Source organism: Bos javanicus, chromosome 18 (assembly GCF_032452875.1).
Source record: "Bos javanicus breed banteng chromosome 18, ARS-OSU_banteng_1.0, whole genome shotgun sequence".
In the NCBI taxonomy this organism is placed as follows: Eukaryota; Metazoa; Chordata; class Mammalia; order Artiodactyla; family Bovidae; genus Bos; species Bos javanicus.
Window position 1 is genome coordinate 48,029,506 of NC_083885.1, and position 25,903 is coordinate 48,055,408.

The 25,903-nt window shown below is 48.3% G+C and overlaps 1 protein-coding gene and 1 pseudogene across 5 annotated transcripts in view; one reads left to right on the forward strand and one right to left on the reverse strand.

The window, feature by feature from the left end:
• The window catches only part of SIPA1L3 (signal induced proliferation associated 1 like 3), a 254,183-nt gene that overhangs the window by 103,386 nt on the left and 124,894 nt on the right, over positions 1 to 25,903 (forward strand). For 4 of the 5 annotated variants that reach the window (XM_061388094.1, XM_061388093.1, XM_061388096.1 and 1 more), the window contains one exon: positions 936 to 1,003. The gene's annotated coding sequence lies outside the window, so the exon portion shown is untranslated. Of the gene's footprint in view, positions 1 to 935; positions 1,004 to 12,378; positions 15,940 to 25,903 lie in introns of those variants that run through there. The other variant, XM_061388095.1, reaches the window with a different exon arrangement.
• On the reverse strand, positions 17,327 to 17,762 carry LOC133230539 (cytochrome c oxidase subunit 7C, mitochondrial-like; annotated as a pseudogene).

Genomic DNA, 25,903 nt, shown 5'->3' on the forward strand with positions numbered 1-25,903 from the left:
GTTAGTGGGCCCATCGCCCACTGTGTGCCTCAGTTCTCTCATCTGTAATATGGACGCAATAATGTTTTGTATTTCTTAGGCTTATTGGGCGGGGGTTCTGCCTGGACGGAGCCTGCATGTTCTGCCTGTGAGTGAGAGTCACCATTTAGCATCTGGGAAGGTTCTGGGTTGTCCTCTAGATCTCATCTCCCTGCCTTCGTGCCTGGCCTCAACTGAAATGTAATGGCGAACCATGCAGACAGTGGCTTCTCGACCCAGGGACATTCATTCATCCATGAAATATCCAGTCAAAAATGCACAACCATACTAAATAGTCAAAAACGTAAATTAGTAATACAGAGTTACAAGTCAAGACAAGAGCTTTTTCTCCACCACTCCTCTGCTCACAGTTGTCTGAAGGAGATGTCATTATAATGGGCTTTCATCTGTGCTCCTGACACCTCCCTGCCCTCATCTCCTACACGCACTCTGCTTCTGCTGCTCCTGAACAACCTCCCCCCCGCCAACCCCAACACACACACACTTACGTGCGCACACACACTCCTGCCTCAGGTCACATGCACCAGCCATCCCTGTGCCTGGAAGGCTCTTCCCAGATGCTCACACAGCTCATGGTCTCCTGTGTTCAGGTCTTCGTCCTCAGGCCTCCTCTGACCCCTTAAGAAAAGCAGCAGCTCCCTCAGTCTTAGGCACCTGCCACTTTCTGGCTGCAAACTGTATTTGTTCAGTGTCTCCTTTCCCTGCTGCAGTGTCTGTTCACCATGGGCAGCGACCTGGTCCTGGTCACTGGTGTACCCTTGGTGCCTGGCATGCCGCACGCGTTCAGTACTCATTGAGGGAGTGACTTCGTGAATAACGGGTGGGTACTACGGTAGGAGGGCTCATATTGGCCAAAGACGTAACCTTGTGTTTTTGTTTTTGTTTTTTCTCCATAGATGCACAGTCTTTGACCTCAGCTCTCCTGGGACCCATAAGGAGCACTAGTGTCCAGAACGTACCAAGGGTGAGTACTAAGGTTTGTTTGACTTTGGTTTGCTTAAGCTTTACCACTCGTGCATGTAAGTCTCTTTATTATTCTTTGCTTGTTTTTGAGTTTGTTTGTTTTTTCCTTTTTATTATTTTTTAAAAATTTTTATTTGGAAGAGTATCAGGGGAAAGACAGAAGTCTGCTTCACTGTCCCTCCCAATACCCACAGTCTGATGTCTGCCCTCTGAAGTAATGACTGTCGGTAGCTGGGTGGGTGTCCAGCCGGACCTCACTTCTTTTCAACTTTTTAATTTTCGTTTTTAAAATTTACATCAAGTGAAATTCACTTTTTGGTGTGTAGTTCTTTGAGTTTAGGCAAATACATGCCATTGTGTACCTGCCACCACGGTTAGGATACAGAATGGCCCCGGCCCCCACCGTGTGGATATGCCGTGTGTCTGAAATTAAAATATGTGTACACGGTAAGTACTTAGCTGTAATATGAAGATTTTTAACATGTTTTGAAGTAGGTTTCTGGGTGTTTGGCTAGTGAGCACCCTCTTTGGTTTCTTTGGCCTAGACCAGAGGAGAGGGCCTCGGGGTAGGGGGTGTCCCAGGTGATACTGGGGCATTCCTAAATGAGGACACCTACCTTTGTTGGCAGGATGCCACAGGGGGCTTGGGAGAGGGGGTGCTGTCTGACCCTTGAAGCACCAAAAGACCCCAATAGTGTGGCAAGTGGGAGAACAGAAGATTCTGGCATCCAGGCTCTGGATGCAAATAATGGTATTGGCTGAGTTGCGGGGACCAGTCAGTCGAGTCTGGGAACTGAGTGACTCTGCGGATAGAGGGAATTCCCTGGCAGTCCAGTGGTTAGGGCTTCAAGCTCGCACTGCAAAGAGCCCTGGTTTGATCCGTGGTTAGGGAACTAAGATCTTGTGCCCAAAAAACAATTTTTTTAAATTAAAAAATTATAGACAGTATCTTCTTCCTTGTTTGTTTCTTGGGTGTCTTCATATTCCTTCATCCTGGTCTGTGGATCTGCCCAGGTACGAAAGCTTGTTTGTGGGGCAGTCTCTTGAGACCAGATTTCCGTTGTCGGATGCTTCTTGGCCCAATTCTTTATTAATTTTTTTTTATTTTAGAGGAATTTTAGACTTACGAAAAGTTACCAAAATAGTACAGAGAGTTCACATTATCTGCCCTTCAATCAGCATCCCCTATTGCTACCACCTTATACAGCTGTAGCACAGCTATCAAAACCAGGAAGTGAACTCTGGCCCAGAACTATGAACTAAGCTGCACACTTGTTTTACTTGTTTTTTCACTGATGTCCTTTTGCCGTTCCAAGATCCTGTCCAGGATCCCTGACCGTGTTTAGTGGTCCCGTCTCCTTACTCCTCCTCTCGTCCACCTCGGTTCCTCAGTCTTCCCTTGTCTTTTATGACTGTGACACTTCGGAAGAGAGCAGTTCTGTCATTTTGTAGATTGTCTCAACTTGGGTTTCTCTGATATTTGTTCATGACTGCAGCTTATGCGTTATTTGGCGGAACACCTCAGAGGTGAGGTGCCCACCATGGCGCGTGGCACCTACAGGTCCACGTGTCTTACCACTGGTGATGTTAACCTGGATCATTTGGTCAGGTTGCTGTCTGCTGGGTTTCTCCACTGTCCGGTAACTGTTTTTCCCTTTGTAATTGATAGATATCTTGGGAGAGGTGCTTTGAGACCACATGAGTTTCTCCTTAAGCTTGCACCCACTCATTCTGGCACTGGTAGGGTGACTCTTGCATGCAAGTTATTACTGTGGTATTTCCCAATGGTGATTTTTTTTTTCATATCCTTCATTCCTTTTACATTTATGAATTGTTCTCATTATTAGTTCTGTAAGGAAGACCTGTCCCTTTCCCCTCATTTATTTCAGTTATCAACATATATTTGTATGGCCTCATGAAGTGAGGTGAAAGTCGCTCAGTCGTGTCCGACTCTTTGCGATCCCATGGACTATACAGTCCATATAATTCTCCAGGCCAGAATACTAGAGTAGGTAGCCTTTCCCTTCTCCAGGGGATCTTCCCAACCCAGGGATCAAACCCAGTTCTCCCACATTGTGGGCGGATTCTTTACCAGCTGAGCCATAGGAAAGCCCAAGAATACTGGAGTGGGTAGCCTATCCCCTCTGTAGCGGATCTTCCTGACCCAGGAATCGAACCAGGGTCTCCTGCATTGCAGGCAGATTCTTTACCAGCTGAGCCACCAGGGAAGCCCTGTGGCCTCATAGGTACTCATTTGAATCTAGCGTGGTTAAGGGGGGACTTCCTTGGTGGTCCAGTGGTTAAGTCTCCACATTTCCAGTGCACCAGGTTCCGGTCCAGTCCTTGATAGGGGAACTAAGGATCCCACATGCCGTGCCGCATGGCCAAAAAAAATAATTTTTTTTTTTAATTTAGTATGGTAAAAGTTCCAGTTTGTGAGTGAATTCCTAGTATTGCCTCTCAAGCCACAGGAGGACCAGCATTGTTCCCACCTGGTAACCAGTACATCAGGGACTGGAGAGCAGGAGATGGGGTTTCTTGTCCCTTCATTTGGTCCGTTCATTCCCTCAGCAAATAGGCATTTGAGTGCCTACTGTTATGTTCCAGGTACTGGGGATTCAAGACAGACAAAATCCTTTCCCTGCAGGCACTGACATACTACTGAAGCATAAAATAACAGACAAATGAGTGAATGTCAGGATAAATACTATAAGGATGAGTAAAGCAGGAAAAGGGACTCACTGGGAGCAACTGGGGGCGATTTTATTTTATTTTTGACCACACTATGTGGTGTGTGGGATCTTAGCTCCCCAACCAGGGATCAAACCAGTGCCCTCTGCATTGGGAGCACGGAGTCTTAGCTGCTGGATCACCAGGGAAGTCCAAGGGGGCGATTTTAGACCAGGCGATTCAGGAAGGTTTCTCTGAGGAGGCCCTGACCTAATTCTTCCACCTGCCAGCCAGGAGAGCTGAACAAATTAACTCACTTCTGAATAGGGTTTCCGGAATTGTGGCAAACAGGAAAACGTGTTCCCTGTCTGAGGAGCAGCCCCTACTTAGCTCTAGCCCATTTGCCACCCTGTGGAAGTGCTAAATCTTGCCAGATCTTTTGATATTTTTTTCCCCAATAGAAGACAAAAATGAGGAATTCTTGCCAACCGCCTGAACCCAAATTATGGTACATCAATTAACTTTCAGAGATCAGTGGATGACTATCTTTTGTTCATTTTCATTGTGTTCATTAAGTTACTTTTGTAGCAAAAGATACCAGTTTTGTTGTTTGAGTAAGAATGTAGATTCTACATATAAATATATGTATATATATTCAAGTTTATTAAGTAAGTAATTGTATAATGGGACATATTAATAGATGCAGCTGAAAAGGGAGGGTAGAACACAGAGACTCAGGTTTGGTAAATGCTGCCCTGTCTTGGCCTTCCACGCTTTCTTCTCTGGATCAGGAGTTCTCAGCCAGGGACCTGAACTGAGGCTGGCAGACCATGGCCGTGTGCCCTGAGCCATTTGTGTCATGGTGGGTGCAGCAGCCTGGAATGGTTTCAGCTGCAGGAGCAGAAAACCCAGCTCACAGCAGCTTAAATAAATGAGGGTTGCTTTCTGTCCCATAACAACAAACCAAGAGGTACTTGGCTGCCAATGTTAGTTCAGAGGCTGAGTAATGTCTAAGCTGGAGCCTCCTTGCGTCCCTTGGCTTTTCTCTCGTGGTTTCAAAGTTGTTGCTGCAGCTCCAGCCAGAACGCGGAAGGGCGCATCAATGCCAGCAGCCTGTTTTTTTCTCAGGCTCAGCACTCCCAGAATCCCCCTCCTCAGAAGATTCCACTTATGCATCCTTGGCCAGAAATGGGCTATATAACCTCCCCTAGTTCTGAAAGACTATGAAAGAGTTAGTCACTCAGTTGTGCCTAACTCTTTGTGACCCCATGGACTGTAGCCCACCAGGCTCTTCTGTCCATGGAATTCTCCAGGCAAGAATATTGGAGTGGAGAGCCATTCCCTTCTCCAGGGGGGGTCTTCCTGACCCAGGGATCGAACTCGGGTCTCCTGCATTGCAGGCAGATTCTTTACCATCTGAGCCACCAAGGAAGGTGAGAAGTTTCGTTTAGCTTTTCAACATCTGAGGAGGAAGCCAGAGAAAAGGGGAATCAAGAGTGTAAGTGGGTTAGCCAGCCAACAGTGTCTGGCTCCGCAGGGGAAGAAAAACAATAATAATGAACATTAATGGGTGCTGACTTGGTGCCAAGGCCTGCTGTAAGCACTTTACGCGCATGATCTCATTCACTCCTTCCACCCACCCTGTGAGGTCGCTGCTGTGATCTCCCCACTGGAATGACTTAGAAACTGAGGCACGGAGAGCTGAAGCCCTTTGCCAAGTAGAGGCACTGGAGTGGGAGCTTTTATTTATTTATTTATTTTTATTAAAAAAAAAAAAAGATTTTGTTTTGGCTCTGCTGGGTCTTCACTGCTGCAGGCAGGCTTTCTCTAGTTGTGGTGCGTGAGCTGCTCGTTGCGATGATGCCTCTTGTTGCAGAGCATGGGCTCTAAGGCACACAGCTTTCAGTAGCTGTAGCACTTGGACTCAGTGGCTGCAGCTTCCAGGCTCTGGAGCACAGGCTCAGTTGTTGTGGCACACTGGCTTCGTTGCTCCAAGCATGTGGGATCTTCTCAGATCAGGGATCAAACTGGGATCAGAGATCAATGTCTCCTGCATTGGCAGGTGGATTCTTTACCACTGAGCCACTGGGGAAGCCCTGGAGTGAGAATCTTTACAGTGTCTCCAGAGTGCTCACTCTTAGCCACTGCATTTGGTTGCTTCGTAAAAGGTCCTGGGGTTCCAGACTGCTAGCTGTCTGACCTCAGCTTAAATTCTTCTAGGAAGGGAGGAATTGGACAACATATTTGCTTTGGGGAAGTTTTGATCATTAAAAAGCTTCCTCGTGAATCACATCCGCTCTGTGTTCACATCTCAGTGGTTCTGTTCCCATCCTGGTGAGGGGCACTGGTCACACACCTTCCTCCTGGGGGCTGTTTGTGGCTTGCAGATGGCGGAGTCATCTCCTGATCTCCTTTTCCAAACAAGCTGTGCCTGTGCTTTCAACTCTTCTTCCCAGAATGGTGCTTCCAGCCTTCCTTCCTTTCTTGGGGTTCTGCTGATGGACTCAACACATATTTAATATGTCCCTTCTTGGTACCCATCTCTGTAGTGTAGTCGTGTGGGTGAGATGGCCCCCATGGCTGAGTGGGCCCTGGACTCAGGGGGTTCCTCATGTAGTGAGGGAAGCAGGCCCTCAGACAGTCACAGCCCAGGCTGTATGGGGCAAACTCAGGAGGTGCCCAGACAAACGTTGGGGGGGTCAAGGAGGTCTCCTGGGAGCAGCTAGGACCCTTGAAGAAGGAATGGCAATCATCAAGGGGCAATTTCTCTCTCTCCTCTAACTCCCCTTTCTTCAGGGAAACTCACTGCAGCTCTCATTGCTCAATGTCCACTACCTTCCTGTTGGATGAAGGGTTTGGACTTGGGTTTCCATCTGTCCATCCAGTGAACAGATCCCATTTGGGCTCTGGGCTCCCAGGGCTGCCCTCTTGGATGGGGAGTATTTGGGGAAAGCTTTGTAGGTGCACAGGCCAGAGCGATGGAGTGCTGAGAGGCCACAGGGCCCTGGGAACTCTGAGGAGAGACACCTGACACCGACTTGGGGCTTCAGGGCCAGCTTCTTGAAGGAAGTGAAATCCATCAGAGCAGGCTGACACAGTGGCCGAGAGTACAGGCTCAGAGTCCAGCCCACCTGGGGTCTAGTCTTAGCTTGATCACTGATGAGCCCCAAGTGGGGACCCTAACTCTGGAAGCTTCTATTTTCTCCTAAGATTGTCTTGGGAATTACAACATGACTATGAATGTTGGGGGCTTCCTTGGTGGCGCTGATGGTAAAGAACCTGCCTATCAGTACAGGAGACAGAAGAGATGCACGTTCAATCCCTGGATAGGGAAGATCCCCTGGAGGAGGAAATGGCAACCCACTCCAGTATTCTTGCTTGAAAAATCCCACGAACAGAGGAGCCTGGCAGCCTATAGTCGATGGAGTAGGACACAACTGAACAGCAACAACACAATGAATCTCAAGTACTTAATGGCCGAAGTAGTCACATAATAGATGAGATGGCCGTGGCGGTGGCGGTGATGGTGGCCACTTTCGTTCATTAGCCTTTATTGCATGTCAGAAGTTAGGCATCCTTTAGTCGCCAACCTATAAGATAATAATAAACACTCACTGCTGCTGTTAGGATTGTTTATTCCTCAGATATGAGTGTTTACCTTTCGCCCAGCTCCGAGCTAGCAGGGTGCCTGGACTGTGCTCTGAAAACAGCTGAGACCTGGGCCAGACATTTTATGGGAGAATAGAGGAGTTTGTTCAGTGTGTATTGGAAGCCCAACAGCTTTCAGTCTCCCAGTCCCCTTTCCATCTAGTCCCCGGGCCTTTCAGCGAGCTCTAGCCTCCAACACATAGGCTGCCCTTGACCTCTGTGGCCAGAACGCATGGATGCCCTCTCTGCTCAGCCCATCAGCCGAGTCCCAAATTAGACCTGACAGTGTGATTTATTCTCTGGGATGGAGCCGGGAGGGCAGAGCCCCAGTGGGTGATTCCGAGGGAAGGTTGTCAGCCCGAATTAGCCCAGGCCCTTCATGCAGCCTTGCTGTTTCAGCTTCCACTAGCTAATAGGGTTTTCCAGGGTGTTGCTGGCTTTGGAGCGGCCTCCTCCCCACTCCCAGGGGCCAGGCCTTGGCTGTGATCCCTAAGGGGCTGCGTTTGATGAGGGCCCCGAGGCAGGCTCTGTCTGAAGGGAGTGGGGGCTCTGGGTCCTTTCATCTGCTGCAGCAGGCACTGAAAGTGGCGATGCCCCAGCGAGAGTTATTCAGTCTCCCCCTCTCATCCTTTCAGTGAGTTCAGTACTGGCAGCTGAAGCCACCTCCCTGCTCCTCACCTCCCAGTCTGTAATCACAGTTGTCTCTGCCTTCATTCATCCACGGAGAATGCCAGTGAGAGACAAGATTCGGCTGCAAGAGCAAATTAACCCTGAGATCCTAGAGGTTGCATGCAACAAATGTTGACTTCTTACTCATGACCCAAGTCAGGTCTGCTGGGGTCTTTACCTCGAACCTCAGGAACCCAGCATTGGTGGGGGGAGCGTGGGGGGTGTGAGAGGCTCCCATGTCTTGAACAGCGGGAACATGCAGACTCCAAGGTCACCACTGCAGGGCACGGGAACTAGAGGGTCACACAGCAGAGCTTAGATGCCAAGGCCAGAGTAACACAGTCCACCTCTGCACACCCGGAACTAGCTGCATGGCCTTGTCTAACTGCAAGGGGCCGGGATGTGGGTGCTCATGGGTATTCAGTGAGCAGTAAATATCCGCCACTGTAGGCAGATGTGGTATTTATTAAACACCTACTGTGTGCCAGTTCTTGTAAGGGGGCTCTGAAGATACAAAGGGGCCCTTGCCTTCTTGGGGCCTGTGGTTCCATGGAGGAAACACAACCTCAGTAAGTAATCACTGAATGATCCAAGTTATTACCTCTGCACTACGTGCCCTGATGGGGGAACTAGGAGAGCCTGTCCAGGGGGGATCTGTCCCATTCAGAGAGGTCAGAGGACGTCTCTCATACAGACTGCCATTTGAGGGGAGGCCTGAGGACGTGTGGCTCCCCAGGTGGCTCAGTGGTAAGGAACCCGCCTGTCAATGCAGGATACGTGGGTTCAATCTCCAGGTCAGGAAGATCCCCCTGGAGGAGGAAATGGCAGCCCGCTGCAGTGTCCTTGCCTGGAGAATCCCATGGACAGAGGAGCCTGGCAGGATACAGTCCACAGGGTCACACAGAGTCAGACACAACTGAGCATGCACACGCATGTATGGAAGGCTGTGTAGACCTTCATGGATCAGGGCACATGCCCAGTAAAGGAAACAGCATCAGCGAGTTCTGGACGTGGGAAGGAGCTTGACTTGGAAGGAACTGGAAGGCGGCCAGCCTAACGGCAGGATCCTGAGCTGGGGAGAGGAAGGTGGAGGCAGACCGTGCAGGGTCTGCGTGGTTGTGGGGAGGAGTTCGGTATTTGTTAACACCTACCTTTTGGAGCTGTTGGAAAAATTACATGAGCTCAGTCATTCTTTCAGCAAAGGCTTGTTTCAGCTCTTTGGCAGGCAGCGTTTCAGGTCCACGGGACCTAGTGAGAACAAGATGGACACATGTTCCTGTCTCATGTAGCTGGCATTCTGGAAGGTTGTGGGAGACAGATAAGCAAGAAAACCAAGTAGTATCATTTTACCTGGTGCAAAAACTTCTGACCAGTGAAACAGGGTAATTTAATAGAGAGCATTTAGTTCAGATGCTTTTGGCCATGAGTAACAGAAAACCTGATTGGTACTGACTTAAACTGTCAGGAGATGTGTGGGCTCCCCAAGTCCAGGCGTTCTCGGGGCTGAGGACTTAGCTGCTCAACGTGGCATGGAGAACCCAGGTTCACCCTGCGGCAGCTGTGCTGTCCATGATGCACCTCCCTGCACCTTAAGACAGGTCCCTCCCATGGTCACTGGGTGACAGTCAGGACATCGCAGGCAGTCTCGGGTGGAAGCAGAAGCTTTTTCAAACTCTGTGTGCCCCAGGGATCTCCTTCAGCCCACCTTTGTGGGCTGTAAATTGTAGGGCCCATGGGAGAGCAGGAAGGCGGCTTCTGCCAGAGTCCAGATGGCAGAGGATGGAGGACAGAACCAGAGTTGGGGGAGTGCAGGGTGAGGAGGGGGCAGGTTAACAGGCAGAATGGCTGGGGCTTGCTAACAGCACGGCTGCTGGAAAGAAGAGATGCTGAGCACACACGCTCGCATGCGGGCACACACAAGGATGTCCGCCTTGTACTGTGTCCTTCTCTTGTAAAAATAATGGTGCACATTTGCATATTGCTCTGAGAAATCTTGCAGGAAAGAAACCTGCTTCTCTGACGATGGAACCTTTTGCTTTTCTAAAATGCACTTAGTAATCTGTTCTACAGAAAAATTTGAAAACTTTTGCTTTAATGGTGTCTCATCTTCGTGGAACCTTAGAGTCACATGGGGATCTTTAAGAAACCCCAAGGCTGAGGCCCCACCCCAGAGCATTTCACTAGAGTCACCAAGGGAAGGACCAGGCGTAGGATGGGTTTTTTTTTAAGCTTCCCAGATGTTTCCGGGGTGCGGCTGAGGGTGGGAACTATTGTTTTATTGTGTCCTTTGGTGAGCCTCACATTATAAAACTGTATTGTTTTTCTGTGTGTCTGATTATCAAAGTAATAACCTGCTTGCTGTTTAAAAAAAAAGAAAGATCAAAGGACCTAGACTCTGCCAAGATAATCATTTTTTCAAGCCTGATGTGTTCCTTCCAGATTAAAAAAAAAAGTACTTGAACTTAAAAATATATATATATTTTGTATAAAATATTATATATGAAGTGTGTGAAGTGTGAAAGTCGCTCAGTCATGTCCGACTCTAGGCCAGAATACTGGAGTGGGTAGCCATTCCCTTCTCCTGGAGATCTTCCCAACCCAGGGATCGAACCCAGGTCTCCCTCATTGCAGGCGGATGCTTCACCATCTGAGCCACCAGGGAAGCCCAAGAATACTGGAGTGGGTAACCTATCCCTTCTCCAGTGTATCTTCCCGACCCAGGAACCAAATCAGGGTCTCCTGCGTTGCAGACTGAGCTACCTGCTGAGCTACCAGGAAAGCCCCCAATATTTTATATACACACACACACACACACACACACAAGCCCCTAATATTATATATATGCGTGTGTATATATGTATATCCCAAAGCAAAGTGAGCAACTGAACTGAAAGCAAAGTGATTCCCCATCTTTCCAGAGAAAAGATTTTTTTTTTAAGTTTTGGGGTCTACTTGAAATATTTAGGGATATTGATGACATAATCAGCAGCCTAACTATATTTTCCAACTTATTAATTCTGTGACACATTTAGAATCATGATATTAAAAATGTTGAATTCAAAATGTGGCTTAGATCCTCTCACTTGGTAAACTCACTCATACTCTTCATGGACCTCCTCCTCATCATTGGAGCCCCTTTTCAGTCATCGATGCACGTTTCCAGAATACACGTTTCCACCTACCTCTAAAGTGCTTGTGATGCAGCACTTCTTGAGTCTGTGTATTAAGTCATTGCTGGAAACTGTATCCCAAATAGTCTTATATCATTAGACAATTTTTTTCAAATTCCCCTCTTAGTTGTGTGTTGATGATCTCTAATGTATAGCCAATAACTTTTACTATGTCACATTAAGAAAGAAAAAAACAGATTTTATTTTAAAAGGCAATTACAGAAAATGAATAAATGAAAAAATATGAACATATAAAAGCGGTTACATAAGCATTCATTTTTTGAGTCAATCAGACTAATGATTCCAATATGAATAATAAATGACAGTTTAGGAAAATACAGTTTCATCCCACACAGTGCAGCACTTTGCCTCAAGACGGTTTTCAGTCTTACTTTACACAGCCTTTTTTTCAGTTTTCAAAATTTTAGTTTAAATGCCCCTTCCATGTTCAGTAAGACTTTTTTACATTGAGTATTTTGTTTAAATTAAATTATTCTTTTGCCCCTATCTTGCTTTCTGTCTTTAAAGGGCCTCTTTAAGTGACTTATAACACTTGGAATTGTGAAGTCAAGCCCCCCAGAACGGTTCCTGAGTCTGTTATACTATATCCTTCCTTTTTTATTGTTGCCAAAGCTAGCATCACTGAAATCTTTAGATGCTGCTGTGGCTTTTTCCCAGATGGCTCTTTGTTCAAAAGAAAATTATGTGAAAACTCTTTATTTCTGAACATCATTTTTGAGGGGGGATATCTTACTTTATAGTTGGGTAGATCTTATATTCAAACTAAATTAATTAGGTTAAACACACAGAGTTTGCTCGGTGGTATTTGTATTTGATCTTCCTGCCATGAGCAATAACTCCTTGGAAAGCCTGAGTTTTCTCTTTCCCAACTTAATCTCATTCATTCATTCAATATTGATTAATCTCCTATTAGCTACCCTAAGCAGAGAAGGCGATGGCACTCCACTCCAGTACTCTTGCCTGGAAAATCCCATGGACGGAGGAGCCTGGTAGGCTGCAGTCCATGGGGTCGCGAAGAGTCGGATTCAACGGAGCGACTTCACTTTCACTTTTCATTTTCATGCATTGGAGAAGAAAATGGCAACCCACTCCAGTGTTCTTGCCTGGAGAATCCCAGGGACGGGGAGCCCGGTGGGCTGCCATCTATGGGGTCACACAGAGTCGGACACGACTGAAGCGACTTAGTAGCAGCAGCAGCACCTACCCTAAGAACCAGGCTTCCCAGGTGGCTCAGTGGTAAAGCCACCTGCCAGTGCAGAAGAGGCAAGAGATGCAGGTTCAATCCCTGGGTCAGGAAGATTCCCCTGGAGGAGGAAATGGCAACCCACTTCCGTATTCTTGCCTGGGAAATCCCACAGAGATGCCTAGTGAGCTACAAGCCATGGGGACCCAAAGAGTGGAACATGACTGGGCAGCTGAGCATGCACAAACGCACCCTAAGAACCAGTGAAGAGTTGTGAGACAAAAGGCCTGTGTTGGAATCCCAGCCTTCCTACCCGTGTGAGTGTGGCCACGGCACATAACCTGCCTGTGCCTCAGTGTTCCCATCTGTAAACGGAGATGATATCACTACCTCCCTTGTAAAGTGGTTGTTGGGATTCAGGAGTTTAATACAGATCCACAGTCCCAGGTGGAATGTTTTCCAAACAGTCGCAAAGTCCTGTCCGTCTCTTTCCGATCTGATGAACCGCTGCACGCTGGGCTTCACTGTCCTTTGCTGTCTCCTGGAGTTTGTTCAAATTCCTGTCTGTTGAGTCAGTGATGCTATCTAACCCTTCATTATTATTATTGTTTAAATAATAATATTTTTAAAAAATAACCCTTTGTATCATATTATATTAAATAATAATATTATGATTTAAATAACCTTTCATTATTATTATTTGAAGCACATACCTCACTATCCTTAAGCATCATGTGGAAATGCACATGGTAACCATGAGATGCCATCACACACCCACCTCAGTAGCTGAAATCAAAAGACAACACAGGAGGAGATGAGGTCAGAGTTACAGGTGAGGCCTCGTAGGGGCCATGGCTTTTCCCTCACTGTGTTGTGGGAGGGCTCTGAGCAGAGGAGGGAGACGGTCTGCCTCAAGTTTGGCTGTGTGTGGGAGTAGGGCTGGGAGCTCCTGCTTTGGTTCATGGTCCAGGCTGGCGGGGAGCTGTGGGGAGGACCAGGGAAGTGGGCAGATCCTCACCATAATTTGAGGGTGGGGCCAATACTAACTTTGAATGGACTGGATGTGGGGGTGAGAGAAGAGGGTGGAGGGTGGCACCAGGTGAAGAGTGAAGGCGTTGAGTTGAGAATCAGAAGAGTGGAGGTGTGCAAGGAGCAGGTGAAGGTGGTGGGAAAACCAAAGATAGAGCTGATGGGAATGGATTCAAGAGAAACATGACTTTTTTTTTGTTAAAGAGGAGTTTTAAAGGTATACAGAAAAACGATCATAAAGTACAGAGAGTTCTCACAAACTCCATCTCTCCCCACCTCACAGTTTCCCCTTTTTTTACATTCCTATTAGCGTGGTATGTCTTTTTAAATCGATGAACCAGTACTGATTCGACATTATTAACTGAAGTCTGTAGTGTATCGTTAGAACTCATGCCTTGTGTTCTACATGCCATGGGTCATAACACTTGATATGTATCAACCATTACACTGTCATACAGGGTAGCTCCAGAGCCCTGTGCTCCACCTATTGGGTCCCACCCCTCCACCAACCATCACCTCCTCAACCACTATTGATCTCTACTAAAGAAAAGCAGGACTTTTTGTCCATCCCCCCAGCAGACATGAGCCTGTGAAAATGCGGCTCCACGTGTTTTGTTTGTTGCTGTGTCTCTCGTGCTCCGGCCATGCCTAACGCACAGTAGCTGCACAGTAAGACTTACCTGGCGGTCCAGTGGTTAACACTCTGGACTGGGGACACAGGTTCAATCTCTGTTGGGGAACTTGCTGCACTGTACGGCCAAAAGATGTGAATAAAAAATAATATGCTCAGTTAGTGTCTTCTTGGATTGGAGAGGCTTTAGAACCTGAAAGGGCTTCCCTGGTGGCTCAGATGGTAAAGAATCTGTCTGCAATGCAGGAGAGTCAGGTTCAATTCCTGGGTTGGGAAGATCGCGTACAGAAGGGAATGGCAACCTTCTCCAGTATTCTTGCCTGGAGAATTCCATGGACAGAGGAGCCTGGCGGGCTATAGTCCATGGGTTCATAAAGTCAGACACGACTGAGTGACTAACACTTCTAGAACCAGAAGGAGCCCTTGGAATCAGAAGCTGTACATAAGCAGCGTGTGACACAAATGTGCTCTCTGGACCTGGGCTTCTGCTCCCCCATGGGCTCCACTCCCCTCTACCTTGGAAATTAGGGGGCGGGAATAATCAGAAAATACCTCCAACATCTATGTCCCCCCTCACTCCCAAACTAACCATTTTCAGAGTGCCTGGTCCCATGGGCAGGACTGACATGACTTCCCCATCTGTAAATTAGGGTTGTAATAGTATTGACCTCACAGGGCTGTGGTGAGGGGTCACTGAGATAATGCTGTGAAAACATCGTAGGTGTTTAATAAACGTGATGAGCTGTTGTTAAAAGTAATAATGTCTCTGCCATTATTCTGACTTCACGGCACTCCCCATGTGCTAAGGGAAGATACATATCAGATAATCACTCAGATAACAACATAATTTAAACTGGTGGTTAAACTCTAAAGGAAAATTTCAGAATGCCTTGACAGAGAGTTAACAGGTGGGCCCTTACTGGAGTAGGGCTGGGAGAGTCTGAGAAGCCTTTTCTGGAAAAATGACCCATTAACCTAGACTTAAGGATTAAGTAGGAGCTCGCCCAAGGGTGAGCTGGAGGCCGGGTGTTTTGGGGGCAGGAAGAATAGCCTGTTCAGAGGCCTTGCGTTGTGGCGGAGGGGAACAGAGGCCCATGTGCCCTGAGCAGAGAGATGGGGGGAAGGGTCATTCCAGACCTGGTGAACCATCCATAACGATCGGTCTTCTTCCGATGGCCCCTGAGAACTGAGGAAGGGTTTTAAGGAGAGAAGTGACCCCTGCTGGCTTGGTTCCTTAATGCCTGTGTGCAGCGCACTTTCACAGCCTGGCCTCCCGACTGCCTTCCTCCCCCTGGGACAGTTTATACCAGAGACTGCAAGGCAGGGTCAAGGTCAGAGACTCCAACCCTCCCTGCCACCTCGTGGTGCTTTGTGTGGCCCTCTGGCTGTCCGTCTGCAGGGCTGGAAGGAGCTTTACATAAGAAGGTGCCCCCGTTCCAGACTCATCAACCCTGAGGAAAGAAGCAGCTTGCGGATCCATCTCAGGCCACAGGGAGGCCCACAAAACAGGTCACCGCAGCAGGGCCTCTTCGTCAGAAAGGCTCGGGGCCTCGCTGACTCACCATCCCCTCCTCTCAGAGAAGGGACCCGGCCCCACCCGTTTCCCTGTTTCTTTTGTAAGATGCCCACCAGCAGGCTTCTCTCGGTTCCCTCTTGTGTGCCAGGCCCAGGAGAGACCGGGGACAGCAGTGGGGAGGAGAGATTCCAGATGACCTTGGTCTCCTCAGCCCAGTGCAGGAAACGGCTATTTTGTGGCCCAAGAGTTTGGGGAGGCCCCTGTGCCCGGCCCTTCTGAGAGGACTCAGGTGATTCCTCCAGCCTGGGGAATGGTGTCAGATTTCTGGGGTGCAGAGAGGCCCACGTACCCTGAGCAACTCCTCTGACCCTGCCCTGGAGTCTCCCCTGCTGGTTTTTGGGTAAGTGGAGGCCTTGCTGTCCCCTCTTCCGCTGTGTCCCTGTCTGGCAGTTCCCAGAGCTCCCAGAGGGGAACTCTGACCTGTGGAGAGGGTGGGGGGGGGTCTCCCTTCTGAGCACTTAGGGACACTCTGTCTCAGGAAGCCCACAAAACTTTGAGCTGTGGCTTCTCATCATTGCTGCCTGGGGTGTTGAGAGGCTTAGAGAGTCTTTTAAACTGATGGATTCCACACCCAGGGTCTGTGCTGCTATTATCTTGCTCAGTCCTCCCAACAGCCCTGGGAGATGGGATCTCTTAAGAAACTGATGAGGAAACCAGGGCACAGGTCCGTGAGGGCGCTTGCCTCGGCCCTGCAACTGGGAAGTGGTGGATGTGAACCTGGGCCGTGTGGTTTCCTAATCACCGGCTGTGCCTCTGGCCTGCCTGCCCTTATCACAGCACTCTGTTTATTTTCTTCTTAGCGCTACTCAGTTTGTTGACTTGTGTATTGCCTATCTACACACTCTTTAGGATGCAAGCTCCTATTTGATGATACGAATTACACTTCTTGTTTGCTGCTCAATAAACATCTGTTGAATGAATGATGACAAGGATGTGGAGGAACTGGATCACTCCCACTTTGCTGGTGGGAATGTCATGTGGTACAGGCACTCTGGAAAATAGATTGGTAAATTCTTAAAAACTAAGTGGGCAACTCTCATATGCTCTGGCCGTTTGACTCTTGGGTGTTTATCCCAGAGAAGTAAGACTTGGGTTCACACTGCTGCTGCTGCTGCTAAGTCGCTTCAGTCGTGTCCGACTCTGTGCGACCCCATAGACGGCAGCCCACCAGGCTCCCCCGTCCCTGGGATTCTCCAGGCAAGAACACTGGAGTGGGTTGCCATTTCCTTCTCCAATGCGTGAAAGTGGAAAGTGAAAGTGAAGTCGCTCAGTCGTGTCCGACTCTTCGAGACCCCATGGAGTGCAGCCCACCAGGCGCCTCCGTCCATGGGATTTTCCAGGCAAGATTACTGGAGTGGGGTGCCATTGCCTTCTCCGTGGGTTCACACAAAAGCCTATATACACAGTTGTTCACAGCAGCTTCTTCATAATAGCCCCACACTGGAAACAGCCTGGCTGTCCCTCAGCAGATGAATGGTTAAACTCTGCTACATCCATACAATGAAATACTATCAGCAGTGAAAGGAAACAAACTACTGATACACTTGCCAATTTGGATGAACCTAAGGTAGCAGCAGCAAGGGAGTTACCCTGAGTGAAAAAAGCCAATCCCACATGGTTACACACAGTATGCTTCCATTTATATACCTTTTTTAAAAAAACTATATATGCTATAATTTTATTTTTTCCACTCATCATTGATAGTTATCTTTGTTTTATATATATAATTTTTTTAAGGATTTATGCTATAAGTTTATTTACAAACATATCTAGGATGCTGAATTCAAGGGATTGATCCTTTTAAGAGACTGCATCTCTTAATATGCTCCTCTTCCTATCTGTCTCATGGATTACTTTTTAAGCAGTTGGTGTCTTACTATAAAGAAAGGTGCAGCAAATCCGGACCCAAAGAACAAAGTCATCATAGCTAGTCATCTCCACTTGTTTTCCGCTGAAAATGGTATATTCTTCCCTGGACCCTCCTCATAGTGGCTCCGACGAACCACTGAGGTTGTGAACCTCCGGGTGCTCTGTCCCAACATAGTGCTGTTGGACGCTCTACGAAAGATCCAGAGACCAGAGGCGGAAGAAATGGCGGCTGCAAACCTACCACTCCTTGCCTCACGACCTTGCTCCTCTAACTGCCTGTTTTATATATATAATTTTTAAAAGTTACACCCTATTTACAGTTACTACAAAATGTGGGCTATATTCCCCACGTTGTACAATACATCCTTTTAGCCTGTCTTACACCCAGCAGTTTGTACGTCCTGCTCCCTCATTCCTGTATTGCCCCGCAATAACCACTAATTTGTTCCCTGACTCAGTGAGTCTGCTCCTCCTTTGTTATAATACACCACTAGCTTGTTGGCTGCTTTTGGCTGCTCTGGGTCTTCGTTGCTGTGCGTAGGGTTTCTTTAATTGTGGCGAGAGGGGCTACTCTCCAGTCGCAGTGCACTGGCTCAGTAGTTGCGGCGCAAGGGCCTGGTTGCTCCGAGGCAGGTGAAATCATCCCTGAGTAGGGACTGAACCCCGTGCCCCCTGCCTTGGCAGGAGGATTCTTTACCGCTGGACCACCAGGGAAGTCTGTTGTATTTTTCAGATCCCATAACTACTTGAGATCCTACAGTAATTGTCTTTGCCTGACTTATTCCCCATTGTCCTCCAAGTCTATGCATGTTGTTGCAATATGTAACATTTTAAAATGCCAAAATCATACAAATGGAGAACATATTGGTGGTTGTCAGGGGTGAGGGATGTGGTTATGGAGGAGTAGGTGTGGTTACACGAGATAACACAAGGGGTCTTTGTGATCTTGGACATGTTCATATCTTGGTTGTATTGGTGGATACACGGGCACACACATGTGATGCGTTGGTGTAGAACAGGATTACACACACAAACGAATACAGGAAATTGGAATATTGTCAGTAGATTGTTTCAGTGTCCATATCCTGGTTATGATATTGTGTTTCATTTTTGTAAAATGTTACCTTGTGCCAAACCGGGTAAAGTGTATGTAGTATCTCTCTGTGGTGGTGGTTTAGTTGCTAAGTGTGTCCAGCTCTTGCGACCCCTGCCAGGCTCCTCTGTCCATGGGGTTCTCCAGGCTTTATCATGTTTTACAAATGTAGGCGAGTCTGCAATGATCTCAATAAAAAAATGGCTATTTTTAAAAGTCACCAGTGAGATGGGAAAGAGAGAGAAGGGGAAGGGGAGGATGGATCTCTCTGCAGAGACCTGGGAGATATGCAGGCAGAGCACAGGTCCTGGAGGCCATGGGAGGGGTTTAGAGTTTACCCTGAGGTCAGCCGCAGAAGGCTTTCAGACTGGAGAGGGGCCTGGCCAGTTAAGTGATAACATCACACTTAGAGATTGCAGTCAGAGCAACTGGAGGACAGAGCCACAGCAAAGGGACCGGAATGTGGAGGAAAGGGAGCTGGCTGGGGAGCCTTTTAGGGCTATAGCTGACCAGCCTCTATAGGAGAGGGTCAGTGATGACTCCCGGGACAAGGCACTCAGTTAATATGTTTGGTCAGCTAGCCTCCGTGTCTTGTTCAGAGTGTGTTACACTTTTAGACATGTGTCAAAATTATATATATAAAACATACACACATATGTGTTGTTGTTCAGTTGCTCAGTCATGTCCGACTCTTTGCAGCACGCCAGGCTTCCCTGTCCTTCACCATCTCCCAGAGCTTGCTCAAACTCAAGTCCATTGAGTTGGTGATGCCATGCAACCATTTTGTCCTCTGTCATCCCCTTCTCCTCCTGCCTTCAATCTTTCTCAGCATCAGGGTCTTTTCTAATGAGTCAGCTCTTTGAATCAGTTGGCCAAAGTATTGGAGCTTCAGCATCAATCCTTCTAATGAATATTGAGGATTGATTTTCTTTAGGAATGACTGGTTTGATCTCCTTGCAGTCCAAGGAACTCTCAAGAGTCTTCAATACCACAGCTCAAAAGCATCAATTCTTTGGTGTTCAGCTTTCTTTATGGTCCAACTCTCACATCCATACATGACTACTGGAAAAAACATATGTGATATTTATTTGGCTGCTCTGGATCTTAATTGCAGCACATGGGAACTTTGGTTATGTCATGTGAACTCTTGGTTGTGACACGTGGGATCTAGTTCTCTGACTAGGGATCAAACCTGGGCCCCCTGCTTCATCAGGAACGTGGAGTCTTAGCCACTGGACCACCAGGGAAGTCCCCAAACTGTACACTTAAAACCAGTATGTGTTACTATATGTAATTATACTTCAATAATTGGTACATACATACCATCAAATCTTAATGATTAAATAAAAATAGCTCACATTTCTTAAGCCTTTACTCTGTGCCAGACTCCATGCTAAGCACTTTACACATATTCGTTTATTTTATCCACAACAATTCTGTGAAGTGGGTACTTCTGTCCTTATTTTATAGATGAGGCAGCTCAAGTGAAATCACTCGTCCAGGGTCACGAGGCAGCCTCACGACTGAGCGGCCACTGGCACCAGGGCAGGCTGGCTCCAGAGAGCAGGTCTCTTTGAGCCCCTTTCATCTCATTCAGGCCTTTCCCTTGATCCTAATGGAGTGATGGTACACCGAAGCCAGTGGGGTGTCCTTGCGGCGGTCCTCAGGCCGTGAGCCATTTCAGAGAGCCTAGCTGTAGTCATATCTCAGGGTTCTCAGATCCAGAAGTTCAGCCTTTGATTCAGGAAAAGAGTCTCTGCAGGAGAGCCAGGCTGGGCTTTCTTGTCCTGTCTCTCATACTCAGCTGAGTCAGCTGGGGATTAACCCCCTGCCAAGTTCAGGACAAATAGAACACAGAAAACTGGCTGCAGCTTGGCTCTTATGAAGAACGAAGGAAAGGAGTAACCCACTGCACAACGTTTCCTGGGCTCTGGGGCACCAGGGGCAACCCGACAGCCTGTGTCTGCATCCCATGTGTGATGTCGTCCCGCCAGGCAGGGGACACACGTCTTGAGACTCGTAAACCTTCTTGATGCCACCTTGCTTCCTGTTGGTGTCGCAGATGCCCCATTTCCCTCGTGCAGGATTTTCCTTTGTGAACAGTCGAAAAACAGCTGCCTACTTTGTGGTTTTAAGGATGCTTTCAGTTGCAAGTAACAAAAACCTTGGTATCATCTGGCCAAATGGTAAAGACATTTAATCCGTCTTAGAAGTCTAGGAGTGGGTATCAGGCCAGGTAGGGTCAGCAGCTCAAATGTCTGCCATCTAGGTTCTCAGCATTAGCTTTATCCTACAGTGTCTCTCTCTCTCTCTCTCTCTCTCTCTCTCTCTCTCTCTCTCTCTCTCTCTGTCTGTCTCTCTCTGTATATATATGTATATGTATACATATATATATGACCCATGTGCCTCTTTGTCCCAAGATGGCTGCCAGTGACAGTCAGGGCCGCCTGCTTTCCTGTCTACAGAAATCAAGAGAGAAAGAGAGAAGGAAAAGAGAGCCCAGTCGCTCATGGGTTATAAATACTTCCCTTTAGGCTAGGATTGGTCCAGCTGAGGTCACATGCTCTCCTCACCTGGCCAGTCAGATCAGCAGAGGAATGCCATGCCCTGATTGCCTTTGACCAGTTGGGGTGCGTCTTCCAGGGGAAGAGGGGAGTGAGTATTGAGTAGACAACCAAATACTGGCCACAGCTGGGCAAGGCCTCCAGACTTGGTGACCAAGGCTAAGTTAACAAGTTGTCAGGCCCAACAGGTCGTGCCATGGGAGAACAAAGATATTCTTTTGTAGAAGTGTAGTGATTCATATCCAGTTTCTGCCTTCTGCCTCCTTTTCCACCCTCACCATGTGTACCATATACTCAGTCCCTCAGTCGTGTCCAGCTCTTTGTGACCCATGGACTGTAGCCCACCAGGCTCTCCTGTCCCTGGGATTTCCCAGGAAAGAATACTGGAGTGGGTTGCCATTTCCTCCTCCAGGGGATCTTCCCCACCCAGGGATTGAACCCACATTTCTTGCGTCTCCTGCATTGGCAGGCGGATTCTTTATTTCAGGTCGGAAGCCCCCAGAGAAAGGCAGAGGGTTGGGTGACTTGCCCATGGTCACACACCTAGGGAGCAGGGTACCAGGAATCCACATACGAGTAGAGTTAATAGCAGCTAACGCCTCCTGGTGGTTACCTGTGCCGGGCGCTGCCCTCGGGGCTTTATATATGAACCCGCTTACTCTTCACGTCAACCCTGTGAGGGGAGGTACTTTAGTTATTTCCATCTTACAAGGAGGTGACAAGTTAAAGATAAGAATTAACATTTGCTTGCGAGGATGCTTTGTACTGGACTGTTTCAGATTTCTAGCTCATTAAAGCTGAGACAGATCATGGTGGCCACTTGACAGGCAAGAATACTGAGGGGAAAAAGAGGTTGACAATGGTCGCAGCTACCGCCCATTCCTGGCATCAGGTCCTGTACTAAGTGCTCCAGACATATAGATACTGACACTTCCTCTGGAATCCTGTGAGGTAAGCCCTCACAGATGAGGAGACATAAGCTCAGAGAGCCGAGGCGCCCTGTTTGGAGCTAGAAGGTACTGTAGTTGGCACTCAGACTGTAGGGCCTGCGCTCCCAACAGTTGACCACGGTCACCAAGGACATCAGTGAGGATCAGTCACCAAATGTCAGCTGTGTGCCTGCTGTGCCAGTCACTGTGCTGGTGCTGAGACACAACCATGCACAACACTGGCAGTGACCCCCTCAAGGAGCTCACGTTTAAGTAATTGGACACAAACAAGACTGATGTTCACCGTCCATCCTGGTTGCCTGTTGCCTGTTACCATGTTATTGTTTTATGTCTCACCCTAGTATATAAGTAATGCAGAGTCGACTCACAGTGGCTTATTGATCAAGAAGTCCAGAGAAAAGGCCGTTCTGAGATTGGTTCCACAGCTCCACATGTCAGGGCCCCAAGAATGCACTCCTGAAATCATCTTGACCTTTCCTCATGGTTGCAAAATGGTTGCTGTGGCTCCAGGTAACATGTCCTCTCAGCCGAAAGGCAGAAAGCAGGAAGCCAGCTAGGACTGCCATACTGCTCTTTTATGTGAAAGCATTCCTACCTTCTAGCAGCCTTCTCAGCTGCAAAAGTGAATATCTAGCTTTTTCAGCTTCAATATTGGCAGGTTAGCAAAGGAGATGTGGAGATGAGAGTGTTTGCTGTGGCTTAGGTGGAAAAAAGTGAACTTTCTTGCTGCTCAAGCCTGACCCCGGGTGACTCTCTTCATGCTGTGGACATTTGCACATTTATTCTTGCAATGGAGAAAGATCTAGAGGTTAAAAGCAGGGACTCTAGTGTCAGTCTTCAAGATTTGAAACCAGCTTTGCCATTAACCAGCTGTGTGAGCTTGGGCAAGTTCCTTCAGTCTATGCCTCAATTTCCTCCTATATAAAGTGGGGTTAATAAAAGTATAATTCTCAAAGGGAATGGCAACCCACTCCAGTATTCTTCCCTGGAGAATTCCATGGACAGAGGAGTCTGGCAGGCTACGTCCACGGAGTCACAAAGAGTCAGACACGACTGAGTGACTAATACATACTGACGTTTCTCAAAGGATTGTTGTGCTGATCAAATGAGCTAATACGCATAAAGTGCTTAGAACAGTGCCAGGCACATAGTAGGCCCCATATGAATGTTGGGCAGCATGATTATTCTTTGTCCCATTCATCAGATGGACTTGAACTTGTCCTGGAGGTGCCAGCACTCCTGGGAGAGTCGGTACAGACCATAAGACCACAGGAGCTGGTCTTGTGGAGGCCAGCACAGCACCCAACAAGAGTGCCAGGTAGCCAGCCTTTCCAGACACCACATCAGGCAGCCTGTGGGCCAGACGAGGGGCCCCGTAGCTTTCCTGAGGGGCAGTGCCAGGTGGGTTGGGGAAATCAGGGAAGGCTTCAGCCAGGAGGTGGCTTGGGAACTGGGCCTACGGAAGAGGAAGGATTGGCATACATGGCAGCCACTGCAAGCAGAAGACAAGACCAGTGCAAGGCAGGGCATGAGGAGGCTGCTGGAAGAGTAGTTGGGAATTCACTGGGAATCCTGGGGGTATTTGGCCTGTGAGAAATCATCTCGGTTAGGGTTAGGGGTTGTGTCAAGAAATCATCTTTGCATCCAGGAATCCCCTAGAGATGGTGATCCCCTAGAGACCCTTTTGGTCACAAGAAGAGGTCTTTGGAAGAGGAGATCCACATTGTACCTCTGTGATAGTAATAAGGAACCAGTTATTGGGTACTGTGCTTTCCATTCATTCCTCATTGAACCCTCACAGCTTCCTGTAAAGCCAGTGGTGCCCCCATTTTTCAGAAGAGTCACTCCACCTTCCCTGGCTTACCTGTAGCAGAGTACAGTCTTGGCTGATAAGAGGGCATTGGTCATTGCTCCTTTGGGAGCACCCAGAGCAAAGGAGCAAAGGAAGCTCGTGCTTCTAGTGAGTGGGGTAGACAAGCAAACTACTGAATGGAGAAGTAAATTGAAGCCAAGTTTTCTGCAAAGCCAGTATTCTTCACTAAGATTCAAGGAGCTGTTGATACTATGAAGTGGTTAGAGTACAGGCTAACATTCCAGCCTTATCTCTTCCTGGCTGTACGTGACCCTGGGCTAGTGCCCCGTCCTTGAAGAGCTTCCATTTCCTTATCTGTAAAATGAGGATCTGGTTAGGACCTCATATCGCAACATAGTCTCTCTTGCACATGGGAAGGAAACGGAGAGTGGGTGGACTGGCACAGGGCCACTGGCTGGGAGAGAGGGCTCCTGAATCCTTGCATGTGGCTCTCAGCCTCACAGTCACAGGATGGCTGCCACACCTCCAGCTATGGCATCCACATTCCAGGAAGGAGAAGGATGCAGAGGATGTGCTCTTTTTTATTGGAAAGCAATAACTCTACCAGAAGGCCTCTTTCCCCATGCCCAGTGGACTTCCACTTAACCTCTTGTTGACCAGAATGAGACACCTATTTAGCCATTACTACAAGGGAACCTGAGAAGGCGGTCTTTTTGTATGTACCTCCCGCTGCTCCAAACAAATTCAGGAAGAAAATGGATTTGACAGCCAGCAGTGAAGTCAATGGGCTTCCCTTGTAGCTCAGTTGGTAAAGAATCTGCCTGCAATGTGGAAGACCCAGGTTCGATTCCTGGGTCGGGAAGATCCCCTGGAGAAGGAAATGGCAACCCACTCCAGTATTCTTGCCTGGAGAATCCCACGGACAGAGGAGCCTGGCAGGCTACTGTCCATGGAGTCGCAAGAGTCGGACATGACTTAGCGACTAAACCACCACCCACCACCACCAGTGAAGTCTATGCAGACACAAGTATAAACCATTCAGCATGGGATGGCTGGCATGGGTGCTTAGCACGGGAGCAGGCCTGGGTGGAGAGTCATAGTATTCTCACAACTGAGGGCCCGAATTCTTACTCTTGTTATCAAGAAACACCATGATTTGCACCCAGTTTGCTTATCTACCCATTGGGGATGCTCCTTGCCTTATGGTCTCCTGAGCAACACTTATAAAGAAGCCTGCCCAGGAAGGATTTTGAAATACTGCACATCCTACCCTATCAGAGGGTAGGGACTGGCTTTTCCTTGGAAACCTGTCACATTTGTTACAGCTGAACCCAGCCCTACCAGGTGACTGTCAGCCCAAACACGTTGCCTTGTAATGGCTCGTCTGCTCCCCTCTGCCCCTCTGTAGTCTGAGCAGCGTGGGGCTGAGAGCAGAAGTGGTGGCCTGCATCTTGGTGACCTGATCTAGCCGGTTCTCACCTGGTACTCAGTTTAGGATTGAGTGCCCTGGAGTTCCTCGTGTGTGAGGAGGCAACCAGATCCTCTCCAGTCCATGCCCTTCCTCTTCTCTACATCAGCACCACCCCCGTTCTGGGTGAGACCACTCCTGCCCTCTATGGGGATGGCTACCCCAGCTCCCAGGGGGACTACCTCTGCCTCTTAACGAGTTCATCATCTATGTGGCAGCCAAGCTAGGTCACTGCCTTCTAAACCTGCCATGAGGGACAACTCTAGACTCCTCAACACTCCAGGGTCTTTCCACTTGCTCTTCATCTGTACTCCTCACTTACCACCCTCCCTTCTCTGGTCAACTTCACATCCTTCAGGGCTTAAATGCCACCACTTCCGAGAAGGCGTCCTTGATCAGCCACGCTGCAGCACCCTGTTCTTGTCCTCCATCAGCTCATTCTTTCTTCACATTGCTTATTCTAATGTGTATGTTTGGTAAGGGCACGCAATTCATGTATATCTCCCCCTCCAGCCGTGGGGCAGAGGGGCTCTAGTTCATTCACTGC